The sequence below is a fragment of the Mobula birostris genome, chromosome X (genome assembly GCF_030028105.1).
Source record: "Mobula birostris isolate sMobBir1 chromosome X, sMobBir1.hap1, whole genome shotgun sequence".
NCBI classification, from domain to species: domain Eukaryota; kingdom Metazoa; phylum Chordata; class Chondrichthyes; order Myliobatiformes; family Myliobatidae; genus Mobula; species Mobula birostris.
This window is the reverse complement of record NC_092402.1, coordinates 6989020-7003253: the sequence shown is the minus strand read 5'-3', so window position 1 is coordinate 7003253 and position 14234 is coordinate 6989020.

Genomic DNA, 14234 nt, shown 5'->3' with positions numbered 1-14234 from the left:
ATCGCTTATTTATTTACTTTTGTGCTTGCACAGTGTCACTTCTGCACCTGCTGGGTAGTCTTTCATTGATACCAATATATTTGATTGTGTATGCCCACAAGAAAATAAATCTCGTGATGTATACATGAACTTTGATAATAAATTTAGTGAACTTTGTGGTCGTATCAACTGAGACATTACTAGTGCAAGACCCGCACCTCTGCTTTTATTTCATATTAACCTGCAGCTGCAGGTCTTACTCCGCCTTCCTGGAGCTGATTGGCATCCTGTCTCGCTATTGGTCGTGGCGTCACCCGGTAAGCGTGACGCCCGTAGGCACCCCGCCTCATCATGCAAATGCAGGCTGCGAGCTCCAATCATTGCGGCACCCGCGTAATTAGAGCTATTTACATAAGGTGGGCGGGAACTGGGGGGGTGATTGGCCACGGCTCCAGCCGGGGGCGTGGTATGCAAATAAAAAGGGTTGGGTAATATGAATGGGTGAATGAATGATGAATGAGTGGCTGACCCGGCGGAGAGTTAAAGGCGCCGCTCTCCCCGGCACAAAGCTTTGCCGGGTGAGAAATCTCCATCGCTGTCTCTGGTATTTTCGGGACTCCCTGATTGCAGAGATGGCCGGGAGACATTTCCAGGGCTGGAGGCGGACTATTTGTACGGTAACAGCCGCGAATTAGATGGATGACTTGCGGTAAAACTCAGGTGGGCGAAGAGAGTTTTAAAAAAGCACCATTTCCGTGGCGATACTGGTGGAAACTCGTCTAAGTTCAGAGCAAATTTGTCACCAAAGTAAACGTACATGCCACCATAGATTATTCTGAGATTTACGTTCTTTGCCGGCATTTTCGGGCGCAGTGAACAAATACAAAAAAGAAAATCATGGGAAATAACATGTCGCCGACGCGCAAAAGAAGAAAGAAAAATTATGCAAACAATATCAAACAAATAAATAATACTGTAAAGTCCTTCAGAGTAGATCCCTAGCTGCAGTTGTCCACGGTGAAAAGGGCGGCGTTCGGCCGCGACGGGGGGAGGAGGGACAGAGTTACCGTTTCGGGTCGCGAAGATCCTCCGTCGGAGGTTCGGTTCCCCCGACCTCCTGAGCGTTTCCAACAATTCCCCTATATTTTTTGTTTGCACTTTGACTCCCCCCTCAGTGGATTTGCACCCTAAGGGGAGCGCACCCTTGTAAACCTCAGCGAAGGGGACACCCCATAAGTTTGGGGTTGGGGGGGGGGCGGTTCTTGTCAGTGCGGGAGAGCCGCCGGTTCCTTCCGCCCTTTGCAAATTAATCCCTCTCCTCTCGCCGCCCCGACTATATCCTTCCTTCCTTGTCGATAGCGCGACGGGGGGAGAAAAAGTATCAAGATTCAAAATTGTTTAACGTCATGTAAAGGAGAACGAGATATTCGTTACTCCGGATCCAATGCAACGCAACACACACACACAAAATGAGATAAAGAACTCGATAATGAAAAGCACAATAAATAAAAACACATAAGATAGCTAATACTGTATATACAGATTGATTGTGTGTCCATAAAGTGACGCTGGGCACAGGAGTGTCTGTACATGAGGTGACTCTGACAGGAAATGATAAAGCAGCAGTGATTGGCGGTGTGGAGGGGTGGTTCAGTGGATGATTGGCGGTGTGGAGGGGTGGCTCAGTGGGAGATTGGGACTGTGGAGGGGTGGGTCAGTGGGTGATTGGGGGTGTGGAGGGGTGGGTCAGTGGGTGATTGGGGTGTGGAGGGGTGGGTCAGTGGGTGATTGGGGTGTGTGGAGCGGTGGGTCAGTGGGTGATTGGGGGTGTGGTGGGGTGGGTCAGAGGGTGATTGGGGGTGTGGAGGGGTGGGTCAGTGGGTGATTGGGGGTGTGGTGGGGTGGGTCAGTGGGTGATTGGGGTGTGGAGGGCTGGGTCGGTGGGTGATCGGGGTGTGTGGAAGGGTGGGTCGGTGGGTGATCGGGGTGTGTGGAAGGGTGGGTCGGTGGGTGATCGGGGTGTGTGGAGGGGTGGGTCGGTGGGTGATCGGGGGTGTGGAGGGGTGGGTCGGTGGGTGATCGGGGGAGTGGAGGAGTGGGTCGGTGGGTGATTCGGGTGTGGAGGGGTGGGTCGGTGGGTGATCGAGGGTGTGGAGGGGTGGGTCAGTGGGTGATCAGGGGTGTGGAGGGTGGGTCAGTGGGTGATTGGGGATGTGGAGGTGTGTGTCGGTGGGTGATTGGGGGTGTGGAGTGGTGGGTCAGTGGGTGATTGAGGGTGTGGAGGGGTGGGTCAGTGGGTGATCGGGGTTGTGGAGGGGTGGGTCAGGGGGTGATTGGGACTGTGGAGGGGTGGGTCAGTGGGTGATTGGGGGTGTGGAGGGGTGGGTCAGTGGGTGATCGGAGGTGTGGAGGGGTGGGTCGGTGGGTGATTGGGTGTGTGGAGGGGTGGGTCAGTGGTGATCTGGGGTGTGGAGGGGTGGGTCAGTGGGTGATTGTGGGTGTGGAGGGGTGGGTCGGTGGGTTATTGGGGGTGTGGAGGGGTGGGTCAGTGGGTGATTGGGGGTGTGGAGGGGTGGGTCAGTGGGTGATTGAGGGTGTGGAGGGGTGGGTCAGTGGGTGATTGAGGGTGTGGAGGGGTGGGTCAGTGGTGATCTGGGGTGTGGAGGGGTGGGTCAGTGGGTGATTGTGGGTGTGGAGGGGTGGGTCGGTGGGTTATTGGGGTGTGTGGAGGGGTGTGCTGGTAGGTGATTGGGGGTGTGGAGGGGTGGGTCAGTGGGTGATTGGGGGTGTGGAGGGGTGGGTCAGTGGGTGATTGAGGGTGTGGAGGGGTGGGTCAGTGGGTGATTGAGGGTGTGGAGGGGTGGGTCAGTGGTGATCTGGGGTGTGGAGGGGTGGGTCAGTGGGTGATTGTGGGTGTGGAGGGGTGGGTCGGTGGGTTATTGGGGGTGTGGAGGGTGGGTCAGTGGGTGATTGGGGATGTGGAGGTGTGTGTCGGTGGGTGATTGGGGGTGTGGAGTGGTGGGTCAGTGGGTGATTGAGGGTGTGGAGGGGTGGGTCAGTGGGTGATCGGGGTTGTGGAGGGGTGGGTCAGGGGGTGATTGGGACTGTGGAGGGGTGGGTCAGTGGGTGATTGGGGGTGTGGAGGGGTGGGTCAGTGGGTGATCGGAGGTGTGGAGGGGTGGGTCGGTGGGTGATTGGGTGTGTGGAGGGGTGGGTCAGTGGGTGATCGGAGGTGTGGAGGGGTGGGTCGGTGGGTGATTGGGTGTGTGGAGGGGTGGGTCAGTGGTGATCTGGGGTGTGGAGGGGTGGGTCAGTGGGTGATTGTGGGTGTGGAGGGGTGGGTCGGTGGGTTATTGGGGGTGTGGAGGGGTGGGTCAGTGGGTGATTGGGGGTGTGGAGGGGTGGGTCAGTGGGTGATTGAGGGTGTGGAGGGGTGGGTCAGTGGGTGATTGAGGGTGTGGAGGGGTGGGTCAGTGGTGATCTGGGGTGTGGAGGGGTGGGTCAGTGGGTGATTGTGGGTGTGGAGGGGTGGGTCGGTGGGTTATTGGGGTGTGTGGAGGGGTGTGCTGGTAGGTGATTGGGGGTGTGGAGGGGTGGGTCAGTGGGTGATTGGGGGTGTGGAGGGGTGGGTCAGTGGGTGATTGAGGGTGTGGAGGGGTGGGTCAGTGGGTGATTGAGGGTGTGGAGGGGTGGGTCAGTGGTGATCTGGGGTGTGGAGGGGTGGGTCAGTGGGTGATTGTGGGTGTGGAGGGGTGGGTCGGTGGGTTATTGGGGGTGTGGAGGGTGGGTCAGTGGGTGATTGGGGATGTGGAGGTGTGTGTCGGTGGGTGATTGGGGGTGTGGAGTGGTGGGTCAGTGGGTGATTGAGGGTGTGGAGGGGTGGGTCAGTGGGTGATCGGGGTTGTGGAGGGGTGGGTCAGGGGGTGATTGGGACTGTGGAGGGGTGGGTCAGTGGGTGATTGGGGGTGTGGAGGGGTGGGTCAGTGGGTGATCGGAGGTGTGGAGGGGTGGGTCGGTGGGTGATTGGGTGTGTGGAGGGGTGGGTCAGTGGTGATCTGGGGTGTGGAGGGGTGGGTCAGTGGGTGATTGTGGGTGTGGAGGGGTGGGTCGGTGGGTTATTGGGGGTGTGGAGGGGTGGGTCAGTGGGTGATTGGGGGTGTGGAGGGGTGGGTCAGTGGGTGATTGAGGGTGTGGAGGGGTGGGTCAGTGGGTGATTGAGGGTGTGGAGGGGTGGGTCAGTGGTGATCTGGGGTGTGGAGGGGTGGGTCAGTGGGTGATTGTGGGTGTGGAGGGGTGGGTCGGTGGGTTATTGGGGTGTGTGGAGGGGTGTGCTGGTAGGTGATTGGGGGTGTGGAGGGGTGGGTCGGTGGTTGATTGGGGGTGTGGAGGGGTGGGTCAGTGAGTGATTGGGGGTGTGGAGGTGTGTGGGTCAGTGGGTGATTGGGGGTGTGGAGGGGTGGGTCAGTGAGTGATTGGGGGTGTGGAGGTGTGTGGGTCAGTGGGTGATTGGGGGTGTGGAGGGGTGGGTTAGTGGGTGATTGGGGGCGTGGAGGTGTGTGGGTCAGTGGGTGATTGGAGTGTGTGGAGAGGTGGGTCAGTGGGTGATTGGTGTGGAGGGGTGGGTCAGTGAGTGATTGGGGGTGTGGAGGGGTGGGTGGGTGGGTGATTGGGGGTGTGTGGAGGGGTGGGTCAGTGGATGATTGGGGGTGCGGAGAGGTGGGTCAGTGGGTGATTGGTGTGGAGGGGTGGGTCAGTGAGTGATTGGGGGTGTGGAGGGGTGGGTGGGTGATTGGGGGTGTGTGGAGGGGTGGGTCAGTGGATGATTGGGACTGTGGAGGTGTGTGGGTCAGTGGGGGGAGGTGTTGATCAGCCTCACTGCCTGGGGAAAGGGACATAGCTGTGAATCAAAGATTTGATGAATTTTAGCAACGGGCTTTGGGCGCCCGTGTCCGGCGATCTGCAGACCTCATCCCAAACGTCTCCGGCTCTCTGCTCCGAGGGGAATTTGCCTGCGCGCTCCCCCGTTGTCAGAGACTTTGAGTCGCCCGCTCTCATCCTGTAGCTGTGAGCCGCGGTCCGTCCGGGACCGGCGCGGGATGGTTCGGCTGTTTTCTGCGTCACATCAGATTTCTTCGCGAATCTTGTTGTTTTGTTGCAGCAGTCCGGTGCGAAACATTAAAAAAAAATGACTACAAGTTATAATAGATACAAATATGTGTAGTTTTCATTAGTTCTTGGATCATTCAGAACTCTGATTGCGGTTGGGAGGAAGTTACTCCCCCACCCACCCGCCTTCCCCCTCACCTGGTCTCACCTGTCACATGTCAGCTTGTCCTCCTCCCCCTCCCTCACCTACCCACCCTTCCCCCTCACCTGGTCTCACCTGTCACCTGTTATCTTGTCCTCCTCCTCTCCCCCACCCACCCACCTTCACCCTCACCTGGTCTCACCTGTCACCTGTCAGCTTGTTCCCCTCCCCACCCACCCATCCACCTTCCCCCTCACCTGGTCTCACCTGCCACCTGTCAGCTTGTTCCCCTCCCTTCCCCCACCCATCTTCCCCCTCACCTGGTCTCACCTGCCACCTGGTCCTCCTCCCCGTCCTTCACCCACCTTGTCCCTCACCTGTCAGCTTGTCCTCCCCCTCCCCCACCCACCCACCTTCCCCCTCACCTGGTCCAACCTATTGTCTGTCAGTTTGTCCTAATTCCCCTCCCCCACCCACCCACCTTCACCCTCACCTGGTCTCACCTGTCACCTGTCAGCTTGTTCCCCTCCCCAACCACCCACCCACCTTCCCCCTCACCTGGTCTCACCTGCCACCTGTCAGCTTGTTCCCCTCCCTTCCCCCACCCACCTTCCCCCTCACCTGGTCTCACCTGCCACCTGGTCCTCCTCCCCGTCCCTCACCCACCTTGTCCCTCACCTGTCAGCTTGTCCTCCCCTCCCCCAGCCACCCTGTCCCTCACCTGCCACACCTTTTCATTCTGGTTTCTACCCCCTTCCTTTGCGGTCCCGACTGTTAAACTCCTCTCCACCGACGCTGCCCGACCTGCCGAGACTCTCCGGCATCCGGCGCGTGTTGCTCTGCACCTCCGGACGCGCTCTCGTGTTTGAGACCGACCTGTTCCAATCCCTCGGTCACTCCTCCCCTCAACCCACCCCCTCGCTTATCGACTCATCTTTAACTTATTTAGAGAGACGGCGGCGCAGCTGGCCCTGCCGGCTTTAAAGCGAGCCCCGCTTTAACCCGAGCCCAGTCACGGGGCAATTTACAGTAACCTGCACCCAAGGAGCGACAGTGACTTCAGACTTCAACAGTCAAAAGCGCTCGGCACGAATGTCTTGCCACACACACAAATTGCTGGTGAACGCGGAATCTCTCACTAGCTCTTCCTTCAGTTAGTCCTGACGAAGGGTCCCGGCCCGAAACGTCGACTGTACCTCTTCCTAGAGATGCTGCCTGGCCTGCTGTGTTCACCAGCAACTTTGATGTGTGTTGCAGCACCTGCAGATTTTCCTCGTGTCTTGCCACAATCAATTTGTTTAAATGATATTAAATCATTAGAAAGAGGTGATATAGGATCGGAAGGTGCAGAATCTTTATGGGTTGAGCTAAGAAATAGCAGGGGTAAAAGGACCCTGATGGCAGTTATTTATAGGCCTCCAAATAGCTGCAGGGATGTGGACTACAAATTACAACAGGAAATAGAAAAGGCTTGTCAGAAGGGCAGTGTTATGATAATTGTGGGGGATTTTAACATGCGAGTGGATTGGGAAAACAGGTCGGCACTGGATCTCAAGAGAGAGAATTTGTAAAATGTCTGCAAGATGGCTTTTTAGAACAGTTTGTTGTTGAGCCCACTAGGGGATCGGCTGTACTGGATTGGGTATTGTGTAATGAACCAGAGGTGATTAGAGAGATTGAGATGAAGGAACCCTTAGGAGGCAGTGATCATAACATGATTGAGTTCACTGTGAAATTTGAAAAAGAGAAGACAAAATCTGATGTGTCGGTATTTCAGGGGAGTAAAGGAAATTACAGTGGCATGAGAGAGGAACTGGCCAAAGTTGACTGGAAAGGGACACTGGTGGGAAGGACGGCAGAGCAGCAGTGGCTGGAGTTTATGCAAGAAGTGAGGAAGGTGCAAGACAGGTATATTCCAAAAAAGAAGAAATTTTCGAGTGGAAAAAGGATGCAACCGTGGCTGATGAGAGAAGTCAAAGCCAAAGTTAAAGCAAAGGAGGGGGCATACAAGGATGCAAAAATTAGTGGCAAGACAGAGGATCGGGAAGTTTTTAAAACCTTACAAAAGGAAACTAAGAAGGTCATTAAGAGGGAAAAGATTAACTATGAAAGGAAGCTAGCAAATAATATCAAAGAGGATACTAAAAGCTTTTTCAAGTATACAAAGACAGGTGAGAGTAGATATCGAACCGATAGAAAATGATACTGGAGAAATTGTAATGGGAGATGAGGAGATGGCAGAGGAACTGAACAAGTATTTTGCATCAGTCTTCACTGAGGAAGACAGCAGGACACTCAAGGGTGGCAGGGAAGAGAAGTGTGCGCAGTCACAATTGCGACAGAGAAAGTACTCAGGAAGCTGAATAGGCTAAAGGTAGATAAATCTCCTGGACCAGATGGAATGCATCCTCATGTTCTGAAGGAAGTAGCTGTGGAGATTGCGGAGGCATTAGCGATGATCTTTCAAAAGTCGATAGATTCTGGCATAGTTCCGGAGGACTGGAAGATTGCAAATGTCACTCTGCTATTTAAGAAGGCGGCAACGAAGCAAAAAGGAAATTATAGACCAGTTAGCTAGACGTCGGTGGTTGGGAAGTTGTTGGAGTTGATCGTCAAGGATGAGGTTACAAAGTACCTGGAGGCATATGACAAGATAGGCAGAACTCAGCATGGATTCCTTAATGGAAAATCCTGCCTGACAAACCTATTACAATTTTTTGAGGAAATTACCAGTAGGCTAGACAAGGGAGATGCAGTAGATGTTGTATATTTGGATTTTCAGAAGGCCTTTGACAAGGTGCCACACGTGAGGCTACTTAACAAGGTAAGAGCCCATGGAATTACGGGAAAGTTACATACGTGGATAGAGCGTTGGCTGATTGGCAGGAAACAGAGTGGAAATAAAGGGATCCTATTCTGGTTAGCTGCTGGTTACCAGTGGTGTTCCGCAGGGATCAGTGTTGGGGCCGCTTCTTTTTACATTGTACATCAACGATCTGGATTATGGAATAGATGGCTTTGTGGCTAAGTTTCCTGACGATACGAAAATAGGTGGAGGGGCCGGTAGTGCTGAGGAAACAGAGAGTCTGCAGAAAGACTTGGATAGATTGGAAGAATGGGCAGAGAAGTGGCAAATGAAGTACAGTGTTGGAAAGTGTATGGTTATGCACTTTGGCAGAAAAAATAAACGGGCAGACTATTATTTAAATGGAGAAAGAATTCCAAGTTCTGAGATGCAACGGGACTTGGGAGTTCTCGTACAGGATACCCTTAAAGTTAACCTCCAGGTTGAGTCGGTGGTGAAGAAGGCGAATGCAATGTTGGCATTCATTTCTAGAGGAATAGAGTATAGGAGCAGGGATGAGATGTTGAGGCTCTATAAGGCGCTGGTGAGACCTCACTTGGAGTACTGTGGGCAGTTTTGGTCTCCATATTTAAGAAAGGATGTGCTGACATTGGAGAGGATTCAGAGAAGATTCACTAGAATGATTCCAGGAATGAGAGGGTTAACGTGAGGAACATTTGTCCGCCCTTGGACTGCATTCCTTGGAGTTTAGAAGAATGAGGGGAGACCTCATAGAAACATTTCGAATGTTAAAAGGCATGGACAGAGTGGATGTGGCAAAGTTGTTTCCCATGATGGGGGAGTCTAGTACGAGAGGGCATGACTTAAGGATTGAAGGGCGCCCATTCAGAACAGAAATGTGAAGACATTTTTTTAGTCAGAGGGTGGTGAATCTATGGAATTGTTGCCACGGGCAGCAGTGGAGGCCAAGTCATTGGGTGTATTTAAGGCAGAGATTGATAGGTATCTGAGTAGCCAGGGCATCAAAGGTTATGGTGAGAAGACGGGGGAGTGGGACTAAATGGGAGAATGGATCAGCTCATGATAAAATGGCGGAGCAGACTCGATGGGCCGAATGGCCTATTTCTGCTCCTTTACCTTATGGTCTCATGGTCTTATTCCAACTGAAGTACGCCGGCAGGTTAAGAACCGACAGAAAGTTTTAACACAAAGGCTCCAGGTAAACTCTCTCACGAGTTCCAAGGCTTCGGGAGAAATCGATCAAGTCAGTCCACGAGACAAAAGGGTTTGCTTCCACAGGCTGGATCCCAGGTGAGTGTTTTTCACAGCCACACACACACACACAATGCTGGAGGAACTCAGCAGGCCAGGCAGCATCTATGGAAAAAGAGTAAACATAGAACATAGAACAGTACAGCACAGTACAGGCCCTTCGGCCCACAATGGTGTGCCGACCCTCAAACCCTGCCTCCCATATAAACCCCCACCTTAAATTCCTCCATGTACCTGTCTAGTAGTCTCTTAAACTTCACTAGTGTATCTGCCTCCACCACTGACTCAGGCAGTGTATTCCACACACCAACCACTCTCTGAGTAAAAAACCTTCCTCTAATATCCCCCTTGAACTTCCCACCCCTTACCTTAAAGCCATGTCCTCTTGTATTGAGCAGTGGTGCCCTGGGGAAGAGGAGCTGGCTATCCACTCTATCTATTCCTCTTATTATCTTGTAAACAGTCGACATTTCGGGCCGAGGCGCTTCATCAGGGCACAGAACCGGCCACAGGGGAATAACTAACTCTCGCAGTCTCTTCTAATCAGCAGGGCCAGTATCAAGACCGAGCAACTGGTGGCAGAAGCAGCCACCAGTCGTAAAAACCTCTCAATCACCCTCGGGGTGCGTCCCGTAGAGCAACTGAGAATTCTCTCCGGGGAGAGGATCTCCGCCCGGACACCATTGATCTCGGAGGTGTCAGCGCCGCCTGCTGGGCGCTCCAGGTGTTGCACATTAACCGTCCAACCGATAGACCTTTTGGACTGTGGGAGGGAGCCGGGGCACCCGGAGGAAACCCACGCACCCACGGGGAGGAGGACGTGCCGGAGGACGCCAGGATCGGACCCTGAACCCCAACGGCCCGGATCTGTTTCTGGTTGTGGTGATTTCATGGTCACCCCAACTTTCTCACGTCAGCAAGAATTTCTGAACCCCGCCAGGGATAAGCTATGTGGAGAGCGTTCTGACAGGCTGCATCACTGTCTGGCATGAGGGGGAGGGGGCTGCTGCATAGGACCAGAAGGAGCCGCAGGGAGGGTCATAAATCTAGTCAGTTCCATCTTGGGCACTAGCTTACAAAGTACCGAGGACATCTTCAGGGAGCGGTGTCTCAGAAAGGCAGCATCCATTATTAAGGACCTTCAGCACCCAGGGCATGCCCTTTTCTCACTGTTACCATCAGGGAGGAGGTACAGGAGCCTGAAGACACACACTCAACGATTCAGGAACAGCTTCTTCCTCTCTGCCACCAGGGAGGAGGTACAGGAGCCTGAAGACACACACTCAACGATTCAGGAACAGCTTCTTCCCCTCTGCCATCAGGGAGGAGGTACAGGAGCCTGAAGACACACACTCAACGATTCAGGAACAGCTTCTTCCCCTCTGCCATCAGGGAGGAGGTACAGGAGCCTGAAGACACACACTCAACGATTCAGGAACAGCTTCTTCCCCTCTGCCACCAGGGAGGAGGTACAGGAGCCTGAAGACACACACTCAACGATTCAGGAACAGCTTCTTCCCCTCTGCCATCAGGGAGGAGGTACAGGAGCCTGAAGACACACACTCAACGATTCAGGAACAGCTTCTTCCCCTGTGCCATCAGGGAGGAGGTACAGGACTGCACAGATTCTTGTCATCTTCAGAAGTTTTCGGATGACTCTGCCATAGTTGGATGCATCAGGAAGGGAGATAAGGCTGAGTACAGGGCTACGGTAGGAAACTTTGTCACATGGTGTGAGCAGAATTATCTGCAGCTTAATGTGAAAAAGACTAAGGAGCTGGTGGTAGACCTGAGGAGAGCTAAGGTACCGGTGACCCCTGTTTCCATCCAGGTGGTCAGTGTGGACATGGTGGAGGATTACAAATACCTGGGGACACGAACTGACAATAAACTGGACTGGTCAAAGAACACTGAGGCTGTCTACAAGAAGGGTCAGAGCCGTCTCTATTTCCTGAGGAGACTGAGGTCCTTTAACATCTGCTGGACGATGCTGAGGATGTTCTACGAGTCTGTGGTGGCCAGTGCGATCATGTTTGCTGTTGTGTGCTGGGGCAGCAGGCTGAGGGTGGCAGACACCAGCAGAATCAACAAACTCATTCGTAAGGCCAGTGATGTTGTGGGGATGGAACTGGACTCTCTGACGGTGGTGTCTGAAAAGAGGATGCTGTCTAAGTTGCATGCCATCTTGGACAATGTCTCCCATCCATTACATAATGTACTGGTTGGACACAGAAGTACATTCATCCAGAGACTCATTCCACCGAGATGCAGCACAGAGCGTCATAGGAAGTCATTCCTGCCTGTGGCCATCAAACTTTACAACTCCTCCCTTGGAGGGTCAGACACCCTGAGCCAATAGGCTGGTCCTGGACTTATTTCCTGGCACAATTTACATATTACTATTCAATTATTTATGGTTTTATTACTATTTAATTATTTATCGTGCAACTGTAACGAAAACCAATTTCCCTCGGGATCAGTAAAGTATGACTATAACTATGACTATGACTACGACTAACTGTCTCACACTGGGGCGTGGCAGTTAGAACTAAAAAAACTCCCGTCGTGGTGGTCCGTTCTGTCCGACAATGACAGGAAACCTGCGCGGGAGAGAGTTTTTAAAGCGGGGAAGCCGCGGGACCGGGGCAGTTCCACTCTCTCTCTCGACCTCATGCGCCCGTGTTCGGCGGTACGAACAAGCCTCACAAACTGGGGGGCTTCCTTGGTTGCAGTGGGTGACCGCGGCGCCTTCTGTGCCTCGTCACGCCCTTGGCTCTCCACGGAGCATGACAGAGCCGCCTTCCCCGGATCTCACCCGCCCCGTCCGCCGGAGCTGGCTCCACATGCTGGGACCGGCACGTCCCCGATCTCACCGGGGTGCGGGACCCGCAGGCTACCCTCGCCTGGTTTAGCCCGCCCGTCGGAGCTGTGTATACCGGGGGGCGTGAGGCCACTCACGCGTGCGAACAGCGGCTTGGAGCCGCGGGTGAGAGCTCGGTGGGGGCCCGAGGTGAGTGAGCTGTCCCCTCGGAATGGACCCGACAAGAGGAGTCCGGGGAGCGCTACCTACCCCACCATGGAGACACCCCTCCCCCACATACAACCCCAGCTCCGTGCCAGCAAACACCGACCACCCGCTGCTGTCTGTAAGGGGTCCGCACGTCTTCCCTGCGACCGCCCGCGTCTCCTCCAGGCGCTCCGGTTTCCTCCCACCTTCCAAAGACGAACGGGTGGTTAGGGTGAGGAGGGTGCTGGCGCCGGAGGCGTGGCGGCAATTGTGGGCTCGCCCCCTCTAGTGCAATGCTGGCTCGAAGGGCTGAATGGCCTCTACTCCTGCACCTATTGTCTATTGTCTTAATCCTCGCCGACGCGGAGAACGCAGGTCACCGTCTGTCTGGACGTGCGTCTGACAGTCTTCTCCCTTGAGTCCGAAACGTCAGCTTCTTGCCTCTCCTCCCCACAGGTGCTGACCGACGAGCTGAGCCCGAGGCCCTCTGCTGGTTGGGGGATCGGCCACGGATGTCGCGTCAATAGACAATAGGTGCAGGAGTAGGCCATTCAGCCCTTCGAGCCAGCACCGCCATTCACTGTGATCATGGCTGATCATCCACAATCAGTATCTAGTTCCTGCCTTATCCCCATAACCTTTGATTCCGCTATCTTTAAGAACTCTATCTAACTCTTTCTTGAAAGCATCCAGAGAATTGGCCTCCACTGCCTTCTGGGGCAGAGCATTCCACAGATCCACAACTCTCTGTGTGAAAAGGTTTTTCCTCACCTCTGTTCTAAATGGTCTACCCCTTATTCTCAAACTGTGGCCTCTGGTTCTGGACTCTCCCAACATCGAGAACATGTTTCCTGCCTCTAGCGTGTCCAATCCCTTAATAATCTTATATGCATCAATCAGATCCCCTCTCATCCTTCTAAATTCCAGTGTATACAACCCCAGTCGCTCCAATCTTTCAACATATGACAGTCCCGCCATCCCGGGAATTAACCTCGTGAACCTACGCTGCACTCCCTCAATAGCTAGTATGTCCTTCCTCAAATTTGGAGACTAAAACTGCACACAATACTCCAGGTGTGGTCTCACCAGGGCCCTGTACAACTGCAGAAGGACCTCTTTGCTCCTATACTCAATTCCCCTTGTTATGAAGGCCAGCATGCCATTAGCTTTCTTCACTGCCTGGGCTGTCTGGACACGCCAGGCTGAGCGATACGATATGGAGAGCGAGCTGTTGCCCGTGTAGCAGACTCCCCCTCTCCGCGCAGCTGATGAACCCAGAGGAACGGCAGAGACCGATACAGTTTGGCACCAGGAGTTGCCGGTCAGCGTTGAACTCAACGTAAGGACTCCAGCTCCGGATTTTCCCCTCGGGGTTTATTCCCGGAGCCTTCCCCGTGAGTGGGTGAAACCGCGAGGCAGCGGGAGGTTTGAGATCAGAGTTTTCCTTCTCCTAGATAACCCGACGAGCCCCGTCTGCCCGGAGCGACCGGTTTCAAGGCGCCGGTAACCCGCCTTTTCCCCCTTTCTCCTGTCAGTAGAAACGGTCCCGCCGGGCTGAGGAACTAGACCACAGGTGAAGGCCGGGAGTCGGACTTGGTTGTCGGAGGCCGTTTGCGACGCACGCCGTTGGGAGCATTTAATAGGTAGTGGGAGCTTGTCTCCATTACCACCCCCGGCTGTAACAACCTCAAGGAACCACGGACCGAGTTTATTCCAGCTTTCCAGCACCGGCGCACCAGTAGGGCCCTTAATCCACTGATGTGCACGCCTTTGACATTTGGCAGGAAACTGGAATCTCACCCAGTCGCAGGGTGCCGTTCATCTCTGCCCAGCCAACGCCCGAGCTCCAGACTTGAACAGAGGGTGCGGCCCCACACGTTGACGCCTCCCTACCCCACCCCACCCCTCCTCGCCGCCCTTCC